The sequence below is a fragment of the Bos grunniens genome, chromosome 17 (assembly GCF_055505025.1).
Source record: "Bos grunniens cultivar Pamir isolate PY7600 chromosome 17, Bosgru_T2T1.0, whole genome shotgun sequence".
Classification (NCBI taxonomy): Eukaryota; Metazoa; Chordata; class Mammalia; order Artiodactyla; family Bovidae; genus Bos; species Bos grunniens.
The window spans coordinates 274,677-300,509 of NC_141181.1; the positions used below are offsets into that span (position 1 = coordinate 274,677).

A 25,833-nucleotide genomic window follows, 5' to 3' on the forward strand; every position below is an offset into this window, starting at 1 on the left:
CTAGGGATCCCCAAGGAGAGAGGGGTCTGGAATTCTCAAGGAGGAAGAAAGAACAAACTTTTTTTCTTTCTCCACATTCCTTAGGATTATATAACAATAATGTACCCTGCCTAATGTACCCCTGGATTAAACCTTCTGTTATCTTAAAATGTAAATTATGGGAGTAGACCTGGTCTTTACAAGGGTGTATCCTGCCTGAGGACAGTGTTATCTTAAAATGTAAATTATGGGAGTAGGTCTGATGAGGTCTTTACAACCTCCAGTCATTCTTTGGATTATATAACTTCATTGTTAACACTAGCAAGCTACTCTTTCTGCCCCCTTCTGATGCCTACGTCAGAAGCTTTCTCTATCTCCTTTATACTTTAATAAAACTTTATTACACAAAAGCTCTGAGCAATCAAGCCTTGTCTCTGGCCCTGGATTGAATTCTTCTCCTCCAGGAGCCAAGAATCCCAGTGTCTTCGTGTGATTCAACAATAACCTTTCATCTTGGAGGCTCATCCGGGATCCTTCAGAACAAGGTAAGGATGCTTGGAGCTTTGGTTCTTTGTTCTCTAAGCGAACACGTTTTCTGCTGTGCTTTACTACTTCTACGGTGTGCTTGTGTGAATGAATGACATGCCCTGCGTGAAGCAAGTAAGGAGCCCTGCTCTGCGGTTCCATGGTGATCTCATATGGCTTATGGCAGAAACCTGTCGGGGGGTTATACCGACCTGCCAATGCCAAGAGGCACCCAACGTCTTCTTTGGGAACTGACCAGAAATGGGCAAAGAGTGTGGGCCGAACTATCCTTTCTCGGTCAAACTTTTCTGTCTCTTTGACCATTTCATAACTCCTTGGGAATTAGAAGTACTAACCTAATCTATCGGATCATAGACTTTCAAGGGACTTGTGATCTATACTGTTATTGTGTACTGTGGCTTAGGTCCCAAACTTGGATTGGTAGTCAAGAAAGCGCTTAGCCTCGCTAGGAATCGAAAGTTCAGAAGCTAGATGGAGCTCTAGCTTGACTGCAATGGTTTTTTTTTCTTTGGTAATGCTGGGTCTTAGTGGATCAGAGGAGGCTATTATACTGGTGTGGTGACGCTTGGAAAGAACTTCTCAGTTTTATGTTTGTGTCAGTCTTATTGTAGTCAGGAAATATTCAGGGTCATGCACAGGCACTCAGGTGACAAATGTTTTCCCTAGTAGTCTTAGCTTGGGAGGCATTCCAGAAGGTTACTCTGATTCACCCCGGGTGACATCAGAGGCAAGCAAGGTTAAAGGTGAAGAGCTGGACGTCAAGTAGGGATGCTGTCAAGTCTACCCCTGATACATCACCACCCCATTTCGGTGGTAGAACCTGGAGGGATGCAGACAGTGCCTGCGTCGGTAAGGGACAGACTAAGTCCGACCAGGAAAGAAAAGCTTTTGGTGTAACGTCTGTCTACACCCCCAACTAGAGCAGGGAGGGGCGCCTCTGGTAGAAAAATGGCGCTGGTTGCTTTTTTTCTCTCTTACAGATGGGAGCTAACAATTCCAGCCTCACTCCTTTGAACTGTATCCTGAAAAACTGGGATAGATTTGATCCCCAGGGCTTAAAGAAAACACACCTGGTCTTCCTATGTGATACTGCATGGCCACGGTATCCATTGGAGGACGGCAAACGGTGGCCAGTTGAAGGGTCTCTTAAGTATAATACTGTTCTACAATTAGACCAGTTCTGTAAGGAACAAGGGAAATGGGTAGAAGTAGCATATGTGTTGCCCTTTTGCTCTCTGTGAAATATGCCAGACTTATGTCCTAGGGGTATAGATTTGGGTGTGAAACCTTCAGCTCCCTCCTGTCCTCTTACTTTGTCCCCGTACCTGGGGCCCCAAGCTGAGAAAACTGAAAGCCAGAGAACCCCCCTCAGAAGGGTTGCTTTGGTCTCAGTGGAAATCCAAACTGAGATTCAAACTGCCCACATGGAGGTCCAAACAACTCCTGTCTCAGTATGACCTCAGACTACTCTGGTTTCAGTAGAAACTCAGACCATCAAAGTAGGAGATGAGATGGAGGACAGGAGACAAAGAGAAGAGGAAAAACAGGTTTCTCCAATCTATCCCTGGGATCATGTGCACAGAGCAGCCACAGAAACTGAGGAACAGCCACACAAGCTGTTGCCTCTTTATGAAACACCCACTGGGAGAAATAATCAGTCTGTGAGAGTTAATAAGCCTTTCTCTTATCAAGAAATACAAAGAATCAAGGAGGATCTGGGAGACTATTTAGAGGATCCAGAAAAATATATTTGAGTTTTAGAGGTGTCACTCTGCTTTATGACCTCACTTGGAAGGATGTGATGTATATCTTGGGACAAATGCTGACTCCCGAGTCAAAGACTCGCGTTTTGGGAAAAGCGGTTGCTTATGGAGATGAATGGCTTGGTAATGAATCAGTAGGGAAGAGGGAGAACGAGATAGCGGCCCTCCACACTGGAAATCAGGCAGTCCCAACTATAGAACCACACTGGGACTACAATACAGCTAAAGGAAGATGGGATCAGAGTCATTTTGTTAGATGTATTCTTGAAGGACTTAGGCAGGCGAATTCTAAGCCTTTAAACTATGGCAAATTGGCAGACATAGAACAGGAGTAGAAGGAAGCTCCTGGTAAATTCCTACATAGACTGAGAGAAGGCCTTCACAGATTCACTGAGATTGATCCAGAAAGTGAAGAGGGAAAAGTGATCTTTAAGGATAGATTTCTCACTCAGTCAGCTCCGGATATCCGCTCCAGATAAGCTATTAAAATGGGCGTATGGACCAAATCAGTCTTTAGATACTCTGTTACAACTGACTCAGACAGTCTATTATGGTAGGGAATATGAGGAAAAGAAAGAAATGCAAAAAAAAAAAAAAAAAAAGACAAAGGAAAAGGCAGAAGCCTTCCCCATGGCTATGAAAAACGTTCTTAAACAGCCTGAGAAAAATGCCCAGAGGGGCCCAGGTGAAAAGGGATGGGCTTGCTATTACTGTGGAAAGGAGGGGCACCTCAAGCGGGATTGCCCTCAGGCATCTAAGCCACCCCCGACTCCATGTCCTGTCTGCAAAGGACCACACTGGAAGAGAGACTACCCCCAGAGGCGTAGGTCTCCGGGGTTGGACTCTCAAGACAATCAGGACTGAAGGTGCCCGGGGGTCCCCACACAAGCTCCCGTCCTAATTACACCTGAGGAACCCCGGGTATTAATAATTTTGGGGGGATAATCCATCAACTCCTTTTAGATGCTGGGTAAACTTATTCTGTGCTTACTGAAGCCCTTGGCCCACTTTCTTCCCGATCCACTTCCATAATGGGACTGTCTGGATGAGCCGAAAGGTATTATTTCAGTTATTTATCTTGCAACTGGGATTCTGTGCTATTTTCACACAAGTCTCTGATCCTGCCATAATCTCCCTCACCCCTTTTGGGAAGGGATATACTGAGCAAGTTCCATGCCTCTGTTTTCATGAATATGGAGCCCTTTCTTTCTCTCCCTTTGGTTGAACAAAATGTAAACCCTAGAGTATGGGCTGATGGAAAATCTGTGGGTCGAGCACAAAATGCTATGTCTGTAATTGTTAAGCTCAAAGACCCACACGTATTTCCACATAAGAAGCAGTATCCAATGAAACCTGAAGTTAAGGAAGGGTTAAAACCCATCATTGAAAATTTAAGGAGCAGGGACTATTAATTCCCTGTAACAGTCCTTGCAACACTCCTATTTTGGGTATAAAGAAATCAAATGGTAAATGGAGACTAGTTCAAGATTTACGAATAATAAATGAGGCTGTAGTTCCTTTACACACCGTGGTGCCTAATCCTTATACCCTACTGTCTGAAATTCCTGAATGGGCCAAATATTTCTCAGTAATTGATTTAAAGGATGCCTTCTATTCAGTACCGTTGGTGGAAGAAAGTCAATTTCTATTTGCCTTTGAAGACCCTACGCAGCCAGCTTCTCAGTTAACCTGGACAGTTTTGCCCCAGGGATTTCGTGACGGTCCTCACTTATTTGGACAAAGTTTGTCACGGGATCTACAAAACTTTAATAGCTCTGAAGCAGTGTTGTTACAATATGTAGATGATATTGCGAGCCTCAGAAGATTTCTTAAACCTTCTGGCAGGCTGTGGTTACAAGGCATCAAGAGAAAAGGCTCAGCTTTGTCAACAATTGGTTAGATATCTGGGCCTAATCATATGAGAAAGGACTAGGGCCATAGGCCCTGAGAGAATTAAACCTATACTAAATCATCCCCTACCTATGCCTTTAAGACAACTGAGAGGATTTTGGGGAATCACAGGTTACTGTCGCATTTGGATTCTGGGTTATGGGGAACTTGCCGGGCCTTTATATAAACTTATAGCTGAAACTCAGCAGGCCCAAACCGACAAACTGGTTTGGTCTCCAGAAACTCAAAAGGCTTTTAAGGTTCTTCAGACTGCTCTCCTGCAAGCTCCAGCTCTGAGCTTGCCCACAGGGTCAGAATTTAATTTGTTTGTCACTGAAAGAAAAGGTGTGGCATTGGGAGTGGCATTGGGAGTTTTGACACAACCCCGAGGGCCTCACCAGCAATCTATTGCTTATCTAAGCAGAGAATTAGATGTAGTTTCACGTGGGTGGCCCCACTGCCTAAGAGTAATTGGGGCAGTGGCTTTATTAGCACCTGAAGCTTTAAAAGTAATTAATGGATGAAACCTTACTGTACTGACTTCTCATGATGTGAGTGGAATATTAAATTCTAAGGTTAATATTTGGATGACAGACAGTAGACTTCTTAAATATCAGTCATTGTTGTTAGAAGGACCAGTAACTAAGCTTAAAGTTTGTGGAAATCTAAATCCTGCCACTTTACTTCCTGAGAAGGAAAATGAAACACCTGATCACGATTGTTCTCAATTCCAAACTTTAAACTATGCAGCTTGGGAGGATCTAATGGATACCCCATTAGACAATCCTGACATGGAAATATTTACAGATGGCAGTTCTTTTGTTTGGGATGGAATGCGTAAAGCAGGTTACGCCGTGGTGGCTGTTGAACAGGTTTTGGAAGCAAAATCTCTCCCCCAGGGAACCAGTGCTCTGTTAGCGGAGCTTGTGGCTCTGACCCAAGCTCTAGAGTTAAGCAAAGGGCAGCGGATGGGCCTGATAATCTATGTGAGTCTACTTCTGCTGACTCCAAAAATCCTGAGTCTGCCGTTTGCGCCTCAAGACAATGCCTTCCTGTCCTGGGCTCACTCCTATGCTGCATTCCACAATCGGTCTAACTGCTGGGTCTGCGGAGCGCTCCCCTCTTCATCAGTGGAAGGCTTCCAGAGGTGGACATCTCCACTTCAAGGAAAAGACTTTCTCCAAATCTGTGAATACCTTCGACAACAATCACATGCGATGCCTCTTATTCATCTGATGACATTTACCAACCCTAAAATGGACTGGTGCAAAACTTTGCGCTTTGATGTGACTTTTAATTTTGATTCTGAATGTTGTGTTTTTGCTGTTTGCTCCCTGCATCTGTAACTGTATAACTGGATTTGTTTCTAGCTGCATGAAAGCTTTTAAGTTACAGATGATTGCTCAAACTCCTGCTACTGTTGCAACCTCCTCCAGCTACTATTTGGGGCCCCTGGATCAGATATCTTCAATATGAGGATTAGGAGAATATGTTGCCTCACCAATTTAGGGACAACGCCCGTTGTCAGCTTGGAAGCAGTTATGGAATGAGAACGATGCCCCTTTTCCCTAGGCAACATAATTCTCCTAAAAGAAAAGGGGGGAATGAGAGAGTCAGTTCCTAGGCAGGTTGATAAGGAGTCTAGGGGTCCCCAAGGAGAGAGGGGTCTGGAATTCTCAAGGAGGAAGAAAGGACAAACTTTTTTTTCTTTCTCCACATTCTTTAGGATTATATAACACTAATGTATCCTGCCTAAGGACAGTCTCTGGATTAAACCTTCTGTTATCTTAAAATGTAAATTATGGAAGTAGACCTGGTCTTTACAAGGGTGTATCCTGCCTGAGGACAGTGTTATCTTAAAATGTAAATTATGGGAGTAGGTCTGATGAGATCTTTACAATCTCCAGACATTCTCTGGATTATATAACTTCATTGTTAACACTAGCAAGTGGGTACTCTTTCTGACCCCTTCTGATGCCTATGTCAGAAGCTTTCTCTATCTTCTTTATACTTTAATAAAACTTTATTACACAAAAGCTCTGAGCAATCAAGCCTCGTCCCTGGCCCCGGATTGAATTCTTCTCCTCCAGGAGCCAAGAATCCCGGTGTCTTTGCGTGATTCAACAACAACCTTTCAGTCATAGCAAACACCCTTTTCCAACAACACAAGAGAAGACTCTACACATGGACATCACCAGATGGTCAACACCAAAATCAGATTGATTATATTCATTGCAGCCGAAGATGGAGAAGCTCTATACAGTCAGCAAAAACAATACCAGGAGCTGACTGTGGCTCAGATCATGAACTCCTTATTGCCAAATTCAGACTGAAATTGAAGAAAGTAGGGAAAACCACTAGACCATTCAGGTATGACCTAAATCAAATCTCTTATGACTATACAGTGGAAGTGAGAAATAGATTTAAGGGCCTAGATCTGATAGATAGAGTGCCTGATGAACTATGGACAGAGGTTCATGACATTGTACAGGAGACAGGGATCAAGACCATCCCCATGGAAAAGAAATGCAAAAAAGCAAAATGGCTGTCTGGGGAGGCCTTACAAATAGCTGTGAAAAGAAGAGAAGTGAAAAGCAAAGGAGACAAGAAAGATAGATAAGCATCTGAATGCAGAGTTCCAAAGAATAGCAAGAAGAGATAAGAAAGCCTTCCTCATTGATCAGTGCAAAGAAATAGAGGGAAACAACAGAATGGGAAAGCCTAGAGATCTCTTCAAGAAAACTAGAGATACCAAGGGAACATTTCATGCAAAGATGGGCTCAATAAAGGACAGAAATGGTATGGACCTAAGAGAAGCAGAAGATATTAAGAAGAGGTGGCAAGAATACACAGAAGAATTGTACAAAAAAGATCTTCCTGACCCAGATAATCACGATGGTGTGATCACTCACCTAGAGCAAGACATGCTGGAATGTGAAGTCAAGTGGGCCTTAGAAAGCATCACTATGAACAAAGCTAGTGGAGGTGATGGAATTCCAGTTGAGCTATTTCAAATCCTGAAAGATGATGCTGTGAAAGTGCTGCACTCAATATGCCAGCAAATGTGGGAACCTCAGCAGTGGCCACAGGATTGGAAAAGGTCAGTTTTCATTCCAATCCCAAAGAAAGGCAATGCCAAAGAATGCTCAAACTACTGCACAATTGCACTCATCTCACATGCTAGTAAAGTAATGCTCAAAATTCTCCAAGCCAGGCTTCAGCAATACATGAACTGGGAAGTTCCAGATGTTCAAGCTGATTTTAGAAAAGGCAGAGGAAACAGAGATTAAATTGCCAACATCCTTTGGATGATTGAAAAAGCAAGAGAGTTCCAGAAAAACATCTATTTCTGCTTTATTGACTATGCCAAAGCCTTTGACTGTGTGGATCACAAGAAACTGTGGAAAATTCTGAAAGAGATGGGAATATCAGACCACCTGACCTGCCTCTTGAGAAATGTGTATGCAGGTCAGGAAGCAACAGTTAGAACTGGACATGGAACAACAGACTGGTTCCAAATAGGAAATGGAGTTCGTCAAGGCTGTATATTGTCACCCTGCTTATTTAACTTCTAGGCAGAGTACATCATGAGAAACCCTGGACTGGAAGAAACATAAGCTGGAATCAAGATTGCCAGGAGAAATATCAATAACCTCAGATATGCAGATGACACCACCCTTATTGTAGAAAGTGAAAAGGAACTCAAAAGCCTCTTGATGAAAGTGAAAGTGGAGAGTGAAAAAGTGGGCTTAAAGCTCAACATTCTAAAAACGAAGATCATGACATCCGGTCCCATCACTTCATAGGAAATAGATGGGGAAACAGTGGAAACAGTGTCAGACTTTATTGTTTGGGTCTCCAAAATCACTGCAGATGGTGACTGCAGCCATGAAATTAAAAGACGCTTACTCCTTGGAAGGAAAGTTATGACCAACCTAGAGAGCATATTGAAAAGCAGAGACACTACTTTGCCAACGAAGGTCCGTCTAGTCAAGGCTATGGTTTTTCCATGGGTCATTTATGGATGTGAGAGTTGGACTGTGAAGAAGACTGAGTGCCAAAGAATTGATGCTTTTGAACTGTGGTGTTGGAGAAGACTCTTGAGAGTCCCTTGGACTGCAAGGAGATCCAACCAGTCCATCCTAAAGGAGATCAGTCCTTGGCGTTCATTGAAAGGACTGATGTTGAAGCTGAAACTCTAGTACTTTGGCCACCTAAGGTGAAGAGCTGACTTATTAGAAAAGACTCTGATGCTGGGAGGGATTGGGGGCAGGAGGAGAAGGGGACGACAGAGGATGAGATGCCTGGATGGCATCACTGACTCGATGGACGTTAGTCTGAGTGAATTCCGGGAATTGGGGATGGACAGGGAGGCCTGGCGTGCTGCTATGCATGGGGTCGCAAAGAGTCGGACACGACTGAGCGACTCAACTGAACTGATATAAATTTAAAAACAAGGTTTCTCTTAAAGTACTGTGTTGCCATAATAACACCTGGTTCCACCTGAAGTTAACTATTCTCAAAACTTGAGTTAACCAATGCATTTTTCTTATAGAAATTGTCTTAAGCTATGTTAATGTACTATGCATTTACCTGTCTTCAAGTCGGTCCTGCCTAATGGCTGAGAAACTACTTGACAAACCAGTATGTTATACTCAGACATACTGGTTTTTGTTCCCCTAATTGTTCCCCTAATCTATGTAAATGAAACCATTTGTATGGTAATCTGCCCTTCTACAAGATTCAAGTCAATTGTTTTATGGCCTAGGATGAATCACCTGGTACCAAGATTATCCCAAAATGCGTCTTATAGATGAGGGGCCTGGTGCCATTCTGAGTTTTAAGACATTCCTTTCTTTCATTAACAGACTGCTAGTGACTATATAGAAGGCAATGGTAACCCACTCCAGTACTCTCGCCTGGAAAATCCCATGGATGGAAGAGCCTGGTAGGCTGTGGTCCATGGGGTTGCTATGAGCCGGACACGACTTCACTTTCACTTTCACTTTCACTTTTCACTTTCATGTATTGGAGAAAGAAATGACAACCCACTCCAGTGTTCTTGCCTGAAGAATCCCAGGAACGGGGGAGCCTGGTGGGCTGCCGTCTATGGAGTCGCACAGAGTCGGACCAACTGGACTTCATATATCACTACATGACATTGTAACCTGAAGTAGTATAATAAAGATTATTTTTAAGTGCACATGAAACATTCATATGGATACATCACATGCTAGGTCACAAAACAAATCTCAAAAAATTAGAGAACAAAAAGTATCGAAAGCATTTTTTCTCTGGTCACACCAGTATGAAATTAAAAATAAATTGCTGAAAGAAAATGAGAAAAAGCATGAGACTAAAAATGCTAACAACAACAAAGCAATTTGTCAGTGAATATTTCCATGACAAAGAAAGGCAATGCCAAAGAATGCTCAAACTACCGCACAATTGCACTCATCTCACACGCTAGTAAAGTAATGCTCAAAATTCTCCAAGTCAGGCTTCAGGAATACATGAACCGTGAACTTCCAGATGTTCAAGCTGGTTTTAGAAAAGGCAGAGGAACCAGAGACCAAATTGCCAACATCTGCTGGAGCATCAAAAAAGCAAAAGAATTCCAGAAAAAGATCTATTTCTGTTTTATTGACTATGACAAAGCAGAGACATTACTTTGCTAACAAAGGTCTGTCTAGTCAAGGCTGTGGTTTTTCCAGTGGTCATGTATGGATGTGAGAGTTGAACTATAAAGAAGGCTGAGCACTGAAGTATTGATGCTTTTGAACTGTGGTGTTGGTGAAGACTCTTGAGAGTTTCTTGGACTGCAAGGAGATCCAACCAGTCCATCCTAAAGGAGATCAGCCCTGGATGTTAATTGGAAGGACTGATGTTGAAGCTAAAACTCCAACACTTTGGCCACCTGATGTAAAGAGCTGACTCATTGGAAAAGATCTTGATGCTGGGAAAGGTTGAGGGCAGGAGGAGAAGGGGACGACAGAGGATGAGATGGTTAGATGGTATCACCAACTCAATGGACATGAGTTTAGGTAAACTCCGGGAGTTGATGGACAGGGAGGCCTGGTGTGCTGCAGTCCATGGGGTTGCAAAGAGACAGACACTACTGAGTGACTGAATTGAACTGATCTCAGACAGAAAATTGGAAAATACCTTGAGACTAATGAAAATGCAGATGCATTACTGCAAACTATATGAGATGCAGGAAAATCAGTTTGAGAAGTTTATAATGATAAGGTCCTTCCTCAAAATACAAATAAAATCTGCAATAACCTACTTCCTGAAGTAGTTATAAAAATAAGAATAATAAAACCCCAAAGTTAACAGAATGGAGGAAATAAACAAAGGACAAAAATAATAGGAAAAAATATCAATGAAACCAAGATTTTTTTAACATAAATAAAATTGACCAGCCTTTTCCCAGGTTAACCAAGAAAAGAAGACACAAGACCCAAATAAACAAAATAAGAAATGAAAGAGGAAAATAACAACCAGTAGCACAGAGAAAATATCATAAAATAATAATGTGAACAGTTATATGTCAACATATTGGAGAACCTAGAAGAAAGGGATACAGTTCTAGTAGATACAATCTGCCCACACTTTATTAAAATGAAACACACAACTTGAATGAATCAGTTACTAGTAATGAAATTGAATTTGTAATTAAAAAAACCCTCCAAACAACAGAAGTCCAGGACTGGACAATTTCACATGGGATTTCTACCATACATACAAAGAAGAGGTCCCACCTACTCTTATCAAACTATTCCAAAAACTTGAAGAGAATGGAGTACTCTCCAATTTATTCTATGAGGCCATATTTACCCTGATACAAAACTAAAGACACTACAAAAGAGAAAGTTGTAGACCAGTATCTTTGATGAATGTAGGTAGAAACTCCTAAAGAAAAGAGTAGTAAACTAAATCCAGCAATATATAAAAAGGATCATATACCATGATCCAGTTGGGTTTATTACAGGGATGAAAGAATGTTTCAATATTTGCAAATCTATCACTATCATACATCACATTAACTAAAAGATAAAAATCATATAATTATCTTAATACATGCAGGAAATATTTGCCGAATTCAACATCCATTTGTGATGAAAACTGTCATCATAATAAGTTTGGAGGGACTATATCTCAACATTATGAAGGTCAATTATGGCAAATACACAGTTAATATCACTCAATGGTGAAAAGCTGAAAGCCATTTCTCTAAAATTTAGGAACAAGGCAAGAATTCTCCATCTCACCACTTCTACTTAAGATCATATTGGAAGTCCTTGTTATAGCAATCAGACAAGAAAAAGAAATAAAAAAGAATTTGAATTGGAAAGGAAGAAGTAAAACTATCATTATTTGCAGATGATATGGTAGTATATATAGAAAACCATAAAGATGTCATTAAAAAGGTCTCAAAACTAATAAGGAAATTCAGTGAAGTTTCAGGATACAACATTTTAATATAAGAATGAAGCTGTTTGTATAAGTCATTTTGATATAAAATGTGATCCAGTCAAAAGATTACTGATTGGAAATAAAAAAGGACCCATCTCTATGCTGCTTACAATCAACTCGCTTCAGAGCTAAAGACACACAGACACTGAAACTGAAGAGACAGAAAAATATAACATTCAAATGAAAACAACAAGAAACCAGATCTGCAGTTGCTGTTTGTTACTTTAAAATAAAATACTTTCTATCTCTTCATTGAAATTTCTGCTTGTTCACACCTTGTTATCCTGACATTAGTGAACATCTTTTAAACCATTAATTCAAACTCTGTACCACATAAATCACTTCTTTCCATAATAATAAGGACTGTCTCTGAAACTTTATGTCATTTTTTTGTTTGGAACATTTTCCTGTTTCCTCAGTTTCCTTCACTCTCTGTGTTGGTTTTGCATAAGACAGCCAACTATATGAGTCTTGACAGGTCTTGATAGAGTGTTTTCACATAGAAGATGAGACTCACCAATCAGCTGAGCATGGGCTCTTGATTGTGGTTTTTATCAGCCACATACTTTGCCCTTGATCCTTACAGTAGTTGAGGATGTTCAAGGGCCTATGACATGAATTATAAGGGAGAAAGACAAGAGGTAGAGAAAGGGGGAAAAAGTTAATTGAAAGAAAGAATACCTAGTAAAGTTGTCCGTCAGAAGTGAAGGAGACACTGAATTTTCCAGACAAGCAAAAGCTGAAGGACTTCATGACCATTAGATCAGTCTAATAAGAAATGTTACAAGGAGTTCTACAAGCTGAAATGAAATGATGCTCCTTCGCAAAAGGAAAATATATCAAAGTATAAAACTACCTGGTGATAGCTTAGCAGTGAATGGTGATTGGTGCCACTGGATTCGTGGTGTCCAAAGAAGAAGATTTAACTGCTGGACCAAAGACAGTCTCAGTTACTCAGAGCTTTGTGTAGATTTTATTTAAAGCGAACGTGACAGAAAAAGTTTCTGACATTGACATCAGAAGTGGGTAGGAGATTACCCCCATCACTAATTTAAGCAGGGCCTTATATACTTTTCAACTAGCTGCTGAGAATAGATTAAAAATACCTCAAGGATGTGAGCATTTTGCTCAGACCCTTTCCCATAATATACATTAAAGCTCAAAAAAAGGCATGTGCCTGAACAAGAGATACTGCTGCCCAAGGAGCCTACTTGTTTAAGGCAAAAGAAAGTGACAAAGAAAGAATGCTTACCTCCTCCTTAAAGGGGCCTTAGGCTTGGACTCCTTATCTACCTGCCTAAGGTAACTCTCTCATTCCCCTCTTTTCTTTTTATAAGAATATTGTTGCTGAAGGGAAAGGGGTGGAGAAATCTGTCAGTAACTGCCTCCTGCAGGTGAGGGGTGCCACCCCTAAGTTACTGAAGCAACATATTTTCCTTACCCTTTTATTTAGGTTTCTGATCCAAGGGTCCCAAGTAATAGCTAGAGGCAGTAGAAATTGTAGGAGTATGAACAATCATATGTATTTTAAATGTTTTCAGATGGTTAGAAACAGATCTCATTACACAGTTACAGATGTAAGGAGCAAATAGCAAAACAGAATGATTACAATTATTGCAGTCAAGTTAGTTTTTCACCACGGAGAGCTGGTAAACCAAGATTTTATCTGTGACCAGAGTGGAACATCAGGGGAGTCCATTTTGAAGAGTGACCAGAATCTCTGCATCACTCTCACTTTGTCTGGGAAACCATTGTATCCTTTAGAAAGAACAAACAAGAGAAGCAGAGTAAAAGTCAGAGACCAAAAATCAGTAAACTAATTATTGTAATTAACAGTCCAAGCAAGAGTAAGAATCAGGTTACATTTGGTAGTAACTTTGATCATGGTCTAGATACAGTCAACACTTTGGCTGCCCTGTTTATAAGAATGGGGCCATTTGACAGGTAGATAAAACAAATCCAGTTAGCAGTAGCTGAAAGAGTGACAACCTGAACCTTAACAGACAAATTAAATCTTAACATTTCTTTTTAGAAGAATGTGTCTGAACCCCTATGTAGTCAGCTGTTTTAGGCAGACTTATAGCCAGGTAGCCAGTTATCTAAGTTTGTCCAAGTAGGCTTTGGCCGCTTAATTTGTGGCCTCTTATTAACATATAAGCCAAAGTAGTTGTCACCATTAACAATTTTAGTGTTTTTCTGGGTATGAGAAGATACAAGAATTTGGGCTTAAGAAAAGTTTTACCTGAAAAAATCTAACTATCCAAAAGACTGTTTTGTCTATCTTTTTCAGAGTACAGAGCAAGTGTCTAATTTCTGATTTTCATTCAGGGGATGTTGAAAGTCAGAAGATGTAGTGTCCATGATTTAATCTGTAGAAGGCAGACAGCAAGTACCAGTTTCCAGTCACAGGGCCCCTTTATGGCCATGATTTTGACCACGGTTTGGGGGGCACTTCATGGCCATCTTGTCCCATGGTGCTGGGAAGACTCATTCCCAGGTCCGTTGAAGATTTCAATGATAGGCCACTCAATGTGCTGTTACTGGACTAGGCCCTCAGAGTAGCAAAAGTCTCTGGACTGCAGCTGTCTCACTAGTCTCTTGGTCCAGGAAAATATTCCCTCTAGTTGCTTATTCTCATATACAGAGTCACACCAGTATAATGCAGTTCAGTTCAGTCGCTCAGTCATGTCTGACTCTTTGCAACCCTATGAATTGCAGCATGCCAGGCCTCCCTGTCCATCACCAACTCCCGGAGTTCATTCAGACTCACGTTCATCAAGTCCGTGATGCCATCCAGCCATCTTATCTTCTGTCGTCCCCTTCTCCACCTGCCCCCAATCCCTCCCAGCATCAGAGCCCTTTACAATGAGTCAACTCTTTGCATGAGGTGGCCAAAGTATTGAAGTTTTAGCTTTAGCATCAGTCCTTCCAAACAACACCCAGGACTGATCTCTTTTAGAATGGACTGGTTGGATCTCCATTCAGTCCAAGGGACTCTCAAGAGTATTCTCCAACACCAGTTCAAAAGCATCAATTCTTCGGTGCTCAGCTTTCTTCACAGTCCAACTCTCACATCCATACATGACTACTAGAAAAACCATAGCCTTGACTAGATGGACCTTTGTTGGCAAAGAAATGTCTCTGCTTTTCAATATGCTATCTAGGCTGGACATAACTTTCCTTTCAAGGAGTAAGCGTCTTTTAATTCCATGGCTGCAGTCACCATCTGCAGTGATTTTGGAGCCCCCAACAATAAAGTCTGACACTGTTTCCACTGTTTCCCCATCTATTTCCCATGAAGTGATGGGACCAGATGCCATGATCTTCGTTTTCTGAATGTTGAGCTTTAAGCCAACTGTTTCACTCTCCTCTTTCACTTTCATCAAGAGGCTTTTGAGTTCCTCTTCACTTTCTGCCATAAGGGTGGTGTCATCTGCATATCTGAGGTTATTGATATTTCTCCTGGCAATCTTGATTCCAGCTTGTGTTTCTTCCAGCCCAGGGTTTCTCATGATGTACTCTGCATAGAAGTTAAATAAGCAGGGTGACAATACACAGCCTTGACGAACTCCATTTCCTATTTGGAACCAGTCTGTTGTTCCATGTCCAGTTCTAACTGTTGCTTCCTGACCTGCATACACATTTCTCAAGAGGTAGGTCAGGTGGTCTGGTATTCCCATCTCTTTCAGAATTTTCCACAGTTTATTGTGATCCACACAGTCAAAGGCTTTGGTATAGTCAATAAAGCAGAAATAGATGTTTTTCTGGAACTCTCTTGCTTTTTCCATGATTCAGCAGATGTTGGCAACTTGATCTCTGGTTCCTCTGCCTTTTCTAAAACCAGCTTGAACATCTGGAACTTCCCAGTTCATGTATTGCTGAAGCCTGGCTTGGAGAATTTTGAGCATTACTTTACTAGCATGTGAGATGAGTGCAATTGTGCAGTAGTTTGAGCATTCTTTGGCATTGCCTTTCTTTGGGATTGGAATGAAAACTGACCTTTTCCAATCCTGTGGCCACTGCTGAGGTTCCCACATTTGCTGGCATATTGAGTGCAGCACTTTCACAGCATCATCTTTCAGGATTTGAAATAGCTCAACTGGAATTCCATCACCTCCACTAGCTTTGTTCATAGTGATGCTTTCTAAGGCCCACTTGACTTCACATTCCAGCATGTCTTGCTCTAGGTGAGTGATCACACCATCGTGATTATCTGGGTCTGAAATATCTTTTTTGTACAATTCTTCTGTGTATTCTTGCCATCTCTTCTTAATATCTTCTGTTTATGTTAGTTCCATACCATTTCTGTCCTTTATTGAGCCCATCTTTGCATGAAATGTTCCCTTGGTATCTCTAGTTTTCTTGAAGAGATCTCTAGTCTTTCCCATTCTGTTGTTTTCCTCTATTTCTTTGCATTGATCGCTGAGGAAGGCTTTCTTATTTCTTCTTGCTATTCTTTGGAACTCTGCATTCAGATGCTTATATCTTTCCTTTTCTCCTTTGCTTTTCGCTTCTCTTCTTTCCACACCTAGGGATTTCATATGGAATTGTATACCATTATTATATCAGTGGCTCAGTCACACACTTGATAATGTAAGGAACAACACTTCTTGAAACAGGCAACATAGAAAAACTACAGTTAGCAGTAATAGTAGAATCATAAGTAAGAACTTAAGTCAAGAACTTGTATTAGGTATAGCCCAGTGACATCTCCCGGTCATCTGACTTAGTTTGTTAAATGACTATAATCTGCTGTTGATCTCCTGGTTGTAGATCCTGAGCATCTGATCTTTATTCAAAGACTGGTTATTGAGATAAACTTTAGAAACAAAATCAGAGTGTCCTTTTTAACAACTTAATTAAACCTCTTAGCAATGTAAAATAACCACAAGGAGCTATCTAAGAAGTGAGTCTTAGTAAATACAGACCTTAATTAACAAAACTGGAACTTAATATTCAGTGAAACATAATAGATGCCATAGGCCTGACATCAGTAGGCTGAATTTTTCTTTTACAGCTCCCCAGTATATGTCGGGAGACAGTCTTTTTATTTACTTGATAAGGCTGTTCAGAACCCAAGTGTCTCCAATTTCTGGAGCGATGAAGCAGAGAGAAAAAAGTATAATTTTACCCATAGGAATAAATCACTAGATTGTTTTAAAAGATCAGTAACTCGAGGAGAAGTGCTTCTTTATATCTGAAAACACAGATTAAAAATCAACAATATGTCAGACAAAAAATCATGAAAATTGTGGTCATATTTAGCAATCTACTCAATCCCATGCAATTGATCTCTTTCTTCGTTGTCCTTGCCCAATGACCAATCACATCAGTGAAAGCGATCATCTCCAAGAAGCTCATGAAGTTTTTGTGAATGTCTGTATGACCTGTCCAGCAAAGTGGGTGCCCTAATCACTGGAGATTGTGGAAAGCACCTTTTAACCATTTTTTTTTTCTATTCTTAGATATTAATCCTGAAGCCAGGAAAGGCATTATCAAATAAAAATGAAGTTTGTCAGGGAGCTGGGAAAAGCCAAGCAGCCATCTTGGACCTCTCATAGCCCCAACTGTTTGGTTTATAGCCATTTTTAATCCATTTTAAATTCCTGAAGAAGGGTTAACTTTTGTAGAAGCAGAATGAGCTTTGTTCATATGTGCTATAGTCTGTTATCAAAAGCCACATTCCAATAAAACTTTGTTCTTTTAATCAGCTAGAGAAAACCAAATTCCAGTTTGGTAACAGCTTATATTCACTGTGAAACAATAGTTAATCACTTAGTTATAGTAACAATAAGACTTCAAAGGCAGTTTAATGTCTTAACCAACTTGTACCATGCACAAAACTCTTATTTCACTTGCCACACACCTTTTTTACACTTCCTGTATTCATCACTTCATTTGTCCATTTAGAGGACAGCCACCTGTAAATTTAGACTTACTTTCTTTTTCCTTAATAGGATGTAATTCCATTCCTTATTATTTTTTATTAAAAACACACATCTTACTTTTCTTCAGCAACCATGACTTGTACTTTACATCATCATTCTGTAGATTGTTAAGGATAAATCACCCAAAGTTATGTCATTTATAAAAGTATCTTCACAATGTCTCTGTTAATTAAATCAATAAACAAATATCAATATCATGTATCAATTCAATAATGATTATTTCCCAGTTCACACAAGCCTGAAATTCATTTACTTTAATTTTCTTGAATTTAGAATTGTTTGATTTGTAAGCACTTACTTTTCTTTAAACCAATTAATTAGAGCTCATTGAACCACTTAGCCTTTAGCAATTTTTTCCAAGGATGGAGACATACACTGAGACACACACAAATCTGGACAGACAGAAACCTTACAGTTTTCTGCCTGAAATTTAAAATGTCTCTTTGTTCCTTTTTTTTTTTTTTTTTTTCTTGGCTTGAGTTCCAGCTCATGGCTGGAGTCCCAGATAGAGTGGGCTGTGTATCTCAAGGACATGATAAGAGTTAACTCAGGTTTTCCCCCAGGCATGTTTCTGTTTCTCAGGTAGGATAAGAGCTCCCCAAAAAAGTTTGACTTTTTAACAAGTCAAACTTTTAGTAATCACATGTGCAAAAAGAACCAGTTTTGCAATTTCGAAAAGATTTCATTTTAACTAGTTTTCTCTGGAGTCTAAAGAATACACATGGCTACTCAGGGTCCAAAATGTCATCTCTCCTTCTTGTAGTCATAGCTTCATAGCTAAAATTTAAACCAGAGAGTGTTCAAATTGGCTCTGATGACAGGGGTAGACTGATAGATAAGATGTCTCATCAGAGATTATCTCTCTGGGCAGGTGAGATCTTCTCTTAAAGAAAAGAAACCCTGTATATAAGGGATTTTTTAGGCCTTGAGGATCAAAATTATCCCAGTTTTTCAAGATATTATTCAAGGGGGTGTTTCTGGAACTGTTAGCTCCCATCTGTAAGAGAGAAAAAAGCAGCGCCCAGTGCTATGGCTTTTTTCTACCGGAGGTGTCTGCCCCTGCTCTAGATGAGGTTGGAGACTGATTTTCCACCTAAGCTTCCTTCCCTGGCCAGAGCTAACCTGTCTCTTACCAATGAAGGTGTCCTACTCCCATCCCCCCTCGTTCTACCACCCAAGTGTGGTGGAGATGCACCAGGGTTAAACCTGATGGCATCCCAGATTGATGTCCAGGTCCTCACCATTAAAACCTTGGTTTGATTTCCCCTTTATTCCGGTGCCACCTGGGGTGGAGCAGAGTAGTTTTCTGGATGCTTGCCAAGCCAAGACTACTAGGGGAAGCACCCAACTTCTGTGTGCCTGCACACATTCCTCACAACAGTAGAAGAGCAAGTCATAAAGGGACAAATAGAAAACCCAAGACATCCTCCTGAGAGTGGCCACACGAGTCTACTTAATAACAAAGGAGGCGACGGAGGGCCCACCTGTGAGGAAAAACTAATCCTTCATATTCATGGAGTGCCAACATCATCATTTTTATTCCTGTCCACCAGACTGTACAAAAAGAATATCTGAGTTGAGACAAGGGCCACTGGAGGGCTTTCTCTGGTCTGCTATGAGCTACCACTACTAAGGGAAAAAGCCTGATGCATTTTCAATCTGCCCAAATCTGGGGTGTCCCAATCTGTGTCCTCAGGAATCTCATGCTCACCAGCAATGCCTCAATCCATATAGTCCAGAGGCATAGCCATGACAAGAACTTACCTCTGTGTCTCTGGGGTCAGGATGGTGATTTCCAGTCTGAGAGATGTCCTTGGAGCTAGAGCTCCAGCTAGCTCCCTAAAGTGTTCCTGCCTGCAGTGTCCTGTAAAACTTGGAATGGGGGTCTGGCTAGAAAAACACAATAACAGCATGGATTGCAAGTCCCCTGAAAGTCTACAATCCGGCACACAAGGTTAATAACTCTAATTCCCCAAGCAGATATGAAATGGTCAGAGGGACCAGGAAAAACTAACTGGGGAATAGAAGTTTGGTCCATATGCTTCTGTTTAGTAAAGTAGAGACCACAGTAAAACAGCAAAAGAGTCTCAACTCTGAGTGTTCTTACCTTGTCTTGAAGATCCTGGACAAGCCCCCAAGATGATAACCTAGCAGTCAACGGTGACCAATGCCACTGAATTCATGGTGTCTGAAGAAGATATAACTCTGGGACCAAAGACAGTCTCAGTCACTCAGAGCTTTGTGTATATTTTGCTTAAAGTTAAGATGACAGAAAAAGCTTCTGACACAGACATCAGAAGGGGGTAGGAGTGTACCCACCTACCTCACTAATTTAAGTGGAGCCATATATACTTCTCAACTAGCTTCTGAGAATAGACAAAAAACACCTCAAGGATGTGAGCATTTTGCCCAGACCCTTTCCTATAACATACATCCAAAGCTCAAAAAAAGGAATGTCCTTGAACCTGAGATATTTCTCCCTACAATGCCTACTTGTCTAAGGCAAAAGAATGTGAAAAAGAAAGTTTCCCTCCTCCTTAAAGGGGCTTTAGGCTTGGACTCCTTATCAACCTGCTGGGACAGGTAAGTATACAGTTAAAATCAGAAAACTCTAATATTGTAATGGTGGTGAGTAAAGCATTTGTATAACATACCACTGATAACTCATATATTAATTATAAATTCAATATGAAGGTCAAAAGATAAAGTATCAAAATAATGATAACTACAAAATGAAATAATAGAACCATGTTTGAAGAATTAGATGAAAGTATGATACTAAGTCAACAAACAGAGAAACTCAATGAAGAGCTACAAAAATTATTTTTTTAAAAAAGGAAACTAATATAAATTCTGTATTTGAAAACTAAAATAATTAAAATGAAAAATTGATTAGACAGGTTCAATAGTACATTTGAGATGCTAGCAGAAATAATCCATAAACTTGAAGATGGATTCATAGAAATCAATGTAAAAACAAAGAGAAAAAATGTTGAGGGAAAATGATCCATGGCATCCATTCAGCACATCATCAAGTATGGAAGGAAAGAGACTATCAGAAAGCAGGGAGAGAAAGGGGAGGGTTAAAATTACTTGTAGACATAATGGCTGAAAACTTTTAAAATTCTGATGGAAAACAATTTCCAGAGGCAGTGTTTACCTCTGGAAAAATGAAAGCAAACTCATCCACTCTAAGACAAATCTTGGTCAAAGTGTGGAAAAATCCAGAAAACAGTCTTGAAAGTAACAAGAGAAAAACGGTTCTCCATATACGAGGGGAACACAGTAAGATTAATCAGTGACTTCCAATCAGCAACAGCAGAGGGAAGACTGTGAGATGCCATATTCAAAGAGCTGAAAGGAAAAAACTTGTCACCCAAGGATTCCATGTCTATAAAATCTATGCTTCAGAAAAAAGGTAAAATAAAAACATTCCCAGATAAACAAAGACTGGGAGAATTTGCTGCTAGCATTCAACTTATAACATATACTGAAGGAAGATGTTGAATTGAAAAAAAAAAACAAAAACCTTGATCCTTAGATTTGAAAATGCTGGGCTGATTTGTTTAAAGGATGAGACAGGGTGTTAAGGGCTGGTGCACTGGGATGACCCTGAGGGGTGGGATAGGGAGGGAAGTGGGAGGAGGGTTCAGGATGGGGAACACATGTACACCCACGGCTGATTCATGTCAGTGTATGGCAAAATCCCTACAATATTGTAATTAGCCTACAAGTAAAATAAATAAATACATTTAAAAATAAAAAAAATAAAGGATGTGTGGGTATGTGTACAGGATGTTTCAAAAGTTTTTCTTCAGTTTATTCATTTCAGAAACAAGGGTGCTACAACTTATGAAAAATTGACTCTGAAGGTTTAACTATTTCAATTTGCTTTATATTTGATTGCTTTGTAAATTTTAAATAATTTTTATCCAATTTTTAATTGCCTGTAGTTGAATATAATAAAGAATAACTGAAATTAAAAAAAAAAAATCCTAAGAGTAAAAAATACATAGGAGTAACCAAAGTTAGGCAGAACTCCAGATTTTTAAAAGTAGTGATGGTGCTCAAGGAGTGATATGAAAGGAACCAGGAATTCTCTGAGTTCTAGGTGGACTGAATCGGCACTTGACTAATGTCTCTATCTAAAAGGATGAGAAGGTAGGATGGGAAGGCTCAGAGGAAGGGAGATGCATGAAGCTGCAGAGCTGGATGGTTAGGGAGGGGCTATAGTCCAGCCTCCTCCTCTGCTACTCCCTCTTACCCACAAGGGCCCTTTGTGACCAGACCACAGCTCTATGAGGTGGACCTAGTACTTTAGTCCCCAACCGCACACCCTGTGCTCAGTTGTCTGAGGGCAGCAGTATGATTCAGATGAAGGAGAATCCTCTCCTTTCTCTGAAAAGCACTTTTGATACTTGGCTGAACTCCAGCTCCCCTTTCTGGGAAATCGATACCATCCTCGCCTTTCTGTGTGGACTGGGGCTCTCTTAATCCTCCCCTACCTGGAGAAAAACCCATCCTTTCCTCCCCCTAGGAAACATGGGAACATCAGAAAGATAAGGAACACTTGATCCAGACTCACAAGCATATAAAATCTTTTTTATTATTCTTTCTACTTTTCTGAATCAACCAGAGATTCTTGAGGTGGGAAAGAACAGGGCATCTATTTTCAAGGAAGAATAGAACATCATGCCTCTAGGGACAAACCAGGCTGGGCAGGAGATAGAGTGAACACTAGGATTTCTACCCAAAGATCTCAGCTCAGTTGTCCAGGTGTGGTAGGGGCTCCAGGGCATGTCCCAAACAAAGTTACCAGGGGTTGAGGATTGGATACTTGGTTCAATCTCAGGCAGAGGACAGGACTCTAAGCACTAGTTCAGCAGCTGTGAACAGTGTCTCAGGGCTGATCTTCTGGTAATGCTGATATCCCAAGAGCCTCAGAGCAGGGGCTGGGGGTGGGGCTGGCATCAAGAAGCAGAGCTCTACCTGATGAAGCTAAGATTCACCCATAGTCTGAGAATGTGTGTGTTTCTTGAGCAGAGGAACAGTGACAAAAGTAGTACAGAGTGCATCTGACATTGAAAATCTTTTGTTCTTCAAAGAAAGAAAACAGAAAATATTTTATTCACTTTAAAAATGAGTGAAAGGAAAGAAAAATCACAGAGCTCTGTCAGTGAAATGTAGATAGTCATTTTATGTATGGACACTAGTGTCTGTTGCTTGTCTAGAGAGAGGAGACTGAGATTTGGGTCTTAAGCCGTCATTTTTTCTCTCTCTCAGAATTGAATGGAACAAAGAGGGAGAAGCAGGAGCAGCAAGAGAAATGTGCTTTGAAAGGTGAGTTCTGACATCCAGCCATGAGTGCCCCAAGTGTTAGTCCCCACCTCTCTGGCCATGAGGCCCAGCTCCACGGACTCTGAGGGGGGCCAGTGGCTGTACTTCTCCCTTGAGAAACAGAACCCCCAGGGAGGCTTCTGGGAAGGAGAGCAGAATCCAGATACTTCCCAGATTCCATGTGTAGAATGTAGCTGTGAGGGACCTGGAAAAGACTCTGTACCAAAGGGGTGTGTGGGCTGCACTGGATTACTAGCACCTGGATTGGAAAGTGAGCCCTCCAGTACATGTAGGACACGTGGTTTAACTTTGCTCAGATTCAACTGCAAAGTGATGCCTGCCCGTTTCACCTACAGGTAGGTTGTGAGGGCAGCAAGGAGTAAAGGGTATGGAAAAACTTTAAGTGATAAACCCTTTCACGAGCTTCACCATCACTGTCAGGGATCATGTGGTGTTGGACACTGGTGCTTGGGCTCCAATCTCCCAGTGGTGTCCCCTTAAAGAGACAAAGCACTCAACTTCTATAAGACACCTAGGCTCCTATCTTCATCACCATGACCCAGTCTGCTGATTTCCAGCTTGCAGAGATTTCCTGGAATCACTGGAAGAGGTCTGGGACCTGACTTCACTTCTGCAAAGGTAGAGAATCTACCCTTTCTTTCTAGGGGGTTCTTCTAGAGCCTATGGTGTGAACTCAGGGATACCGGCAGCCTGGGGCTGAGCTGGGAAGAGGAGTCCTGGGGGCGGGATATGGCTATCATCCTGTGGTAAGGAACAGCAGGAGTATTGTGAAGTCAGTACTGGGGCTGTGCAGGGCTGTGGGGTGCAGCTGCCCACACCTGCCTGGCCTGTCTGGTCCTCCTGGCCTGGCAGCTCCTGGCTGAAGTTTGTTCTTCATGTCTCCTGCAGACACCTAGGGAGGTTTCTTGACAAGGGCAGCTTTCATCAGGTCTCATGTGAAGATTCACCTGGTGAGGTTTGCAAAGCAGTTCCTGCTGGAGCCCACCAACCATGCAGGGAAGAGGCAGCTCCCACCATTTCTCCAGCTCCTCTGACCAAGAAACCTCTACCGTGGGCTTCTACCATTTCTCCAGGCTCAGTTTCCACTTACTCAGAGTCATACCTGAATGCCTCTCCAACACCAGAGCCTTTATTTCCCCTGGACAGCCTTTCACCCTGGCCACTGGCTCTTTCCCCTTCCCCACCAAGCCTCCCTCATGGGAGAGCTTACCCTCTACCTTCAGCACCCTGCTCTGCCCCAAAACCATCAGGCTCCATGCTGAGTCTCACTCAGGGTGACTCTACGGCACTCGCACTGGGCACCATCCCACACAGGTTATCTCCACACTCCCCTTGAGACCAGCCATATCAGGGCTTGTCCATTCGAACAGTCCTGGAACAACCCTGGCCTGGTGACAGGAAGCAGCCAAAGCTTGGAGCTTGTCCACCTTGACACATTTAGAGTCTCAGGGAAAAAGCCTTCTGCTCTACCCACCAGAGGCCTCATTCTTGGGAGATCCCAGAAACAGGCAGGTAGAGGCTAGTAGCCTCTCTTTTATCAACCCTGATGTCCAGGAGCTTCTGGAAATACTAATCACCAAGAGAGTGGAACTGAAGTTTTGGAAGGAGAAAGAAAAGAAGGAGGAGTCAAGCTACCACCTGAATTCTTTAGGGAAGAGGATTGAGTCACTGGGTCACAAACAGAACACCTTGGGTCACCAACACTTCTGGAACATAAAAGGCAAACATGAACAGCTGCTTGGTCCTGAGAAGCCCCGATATCCTGACACTTTGGGGGACTGTCTACAGAAGACATGCAGCCAGCTCTTCTGGGGTCTCCCCTTTCTGCACAGTGAGTCTCTCATAGCTGCTGTCACAGTACCTGGGTAAGCTCTAGAGTTATGCCCTGTCTTATTTAATGAACTCTCTAAAGCCAAACCATTCCATATTCCAGCTAAAGTAACTTCAAAACTGTCATTGGCCAAGCACTTGACCCACCCTGTGGCCCAGGCTCAACCTCAATCCTTGACTCCATCCATGCCCCAGTTGCAGTCATCACCTCTGTGGAGACCCAAGCCCAACCCCTACCCTTGACTCCAATCATGCCCCAATGTCAACCATCATCTGAAGTTTCCATGGAGACCCAGTCCAGCACCCAAATCTTGGCTTCAACCATGCCTCACTCTCAACCACCAACTTGGGCTCACATGGAGACCCAGGTCCGACCCCAACTCTTGGCTCCAACCATACCTCACTTTCAGCCGCCACCTCTGACTCACATGGAGACTCAGGCCCGTCCCCCACCATGGACTCCAATCACACCCCAATTTCAACCACCACCTCGAGCTCACATGGAGACCCAGGTCCGATCCCAACTCTTGGCTCAAACCGTGCCTCATTTTCAACCATCATTTTGGGCTCACATGAAGACCCGGGTTCCACCTCTACTCCAGACTCCATCCATGTCCCAGTGTCAACCACCACAACCTCAAGCTGACATGGAGATTCAGGACCAATCCCTACCTTGGACTCCAAACATGCCCCAGTTTCAACCACCACCTTGAACTCACATGGAGACCCAGGTCCAAGCCCAACTCTTGGCTCAAACCATGCCTCACATTCAAGCACCACTTCAGGCCCACATGGAGACCCAGGTTCCACCCTTACTCCAGACTCCATCCATGTCCCAGTATCAACCACCACAATCTCGAGCTCACATGGAGACCTGGGTCCAATGCCAACTCCTGGCTCAAACCATGCCTCAATTTCATGCACTACTTTGGGCTCACATGGAGACCCAGGTTCCACCCCTACTCTGGATTCCATCCATGTTCCAGTGTCAACCACTACAACCTCAAGCTCACATGGAGACCCAGGTCCAACACCTATGC

At 41.9% G+C, this 25,833-nt stretch overlaps 1 pseudogene across 1 annotated transcript; it reads left to right on the top strand.

Moving 5' to 3' along the window:
• The first annotated feature begins 472 nt into the window (after window positions 1-472).
• LOC147354902 (spermatogenesis-associated protein 31A6-like) lies at window positions 473-25,759 on the top strand (annotated as a pseudogene). The gene is made up of 4 exons (XR_015144914.1): window positions 473-524; window positions 22,889-22,945; window positions 23,521-23,581; window positions 23,852-25,759. The product of XR_015144914.1 is annotated as a spermatogenesis-associated protein 31A6-like (transcript).
• The last annotated feature ends 74 nt before the right edge of the window (window positions 25,760-25,833 follow it).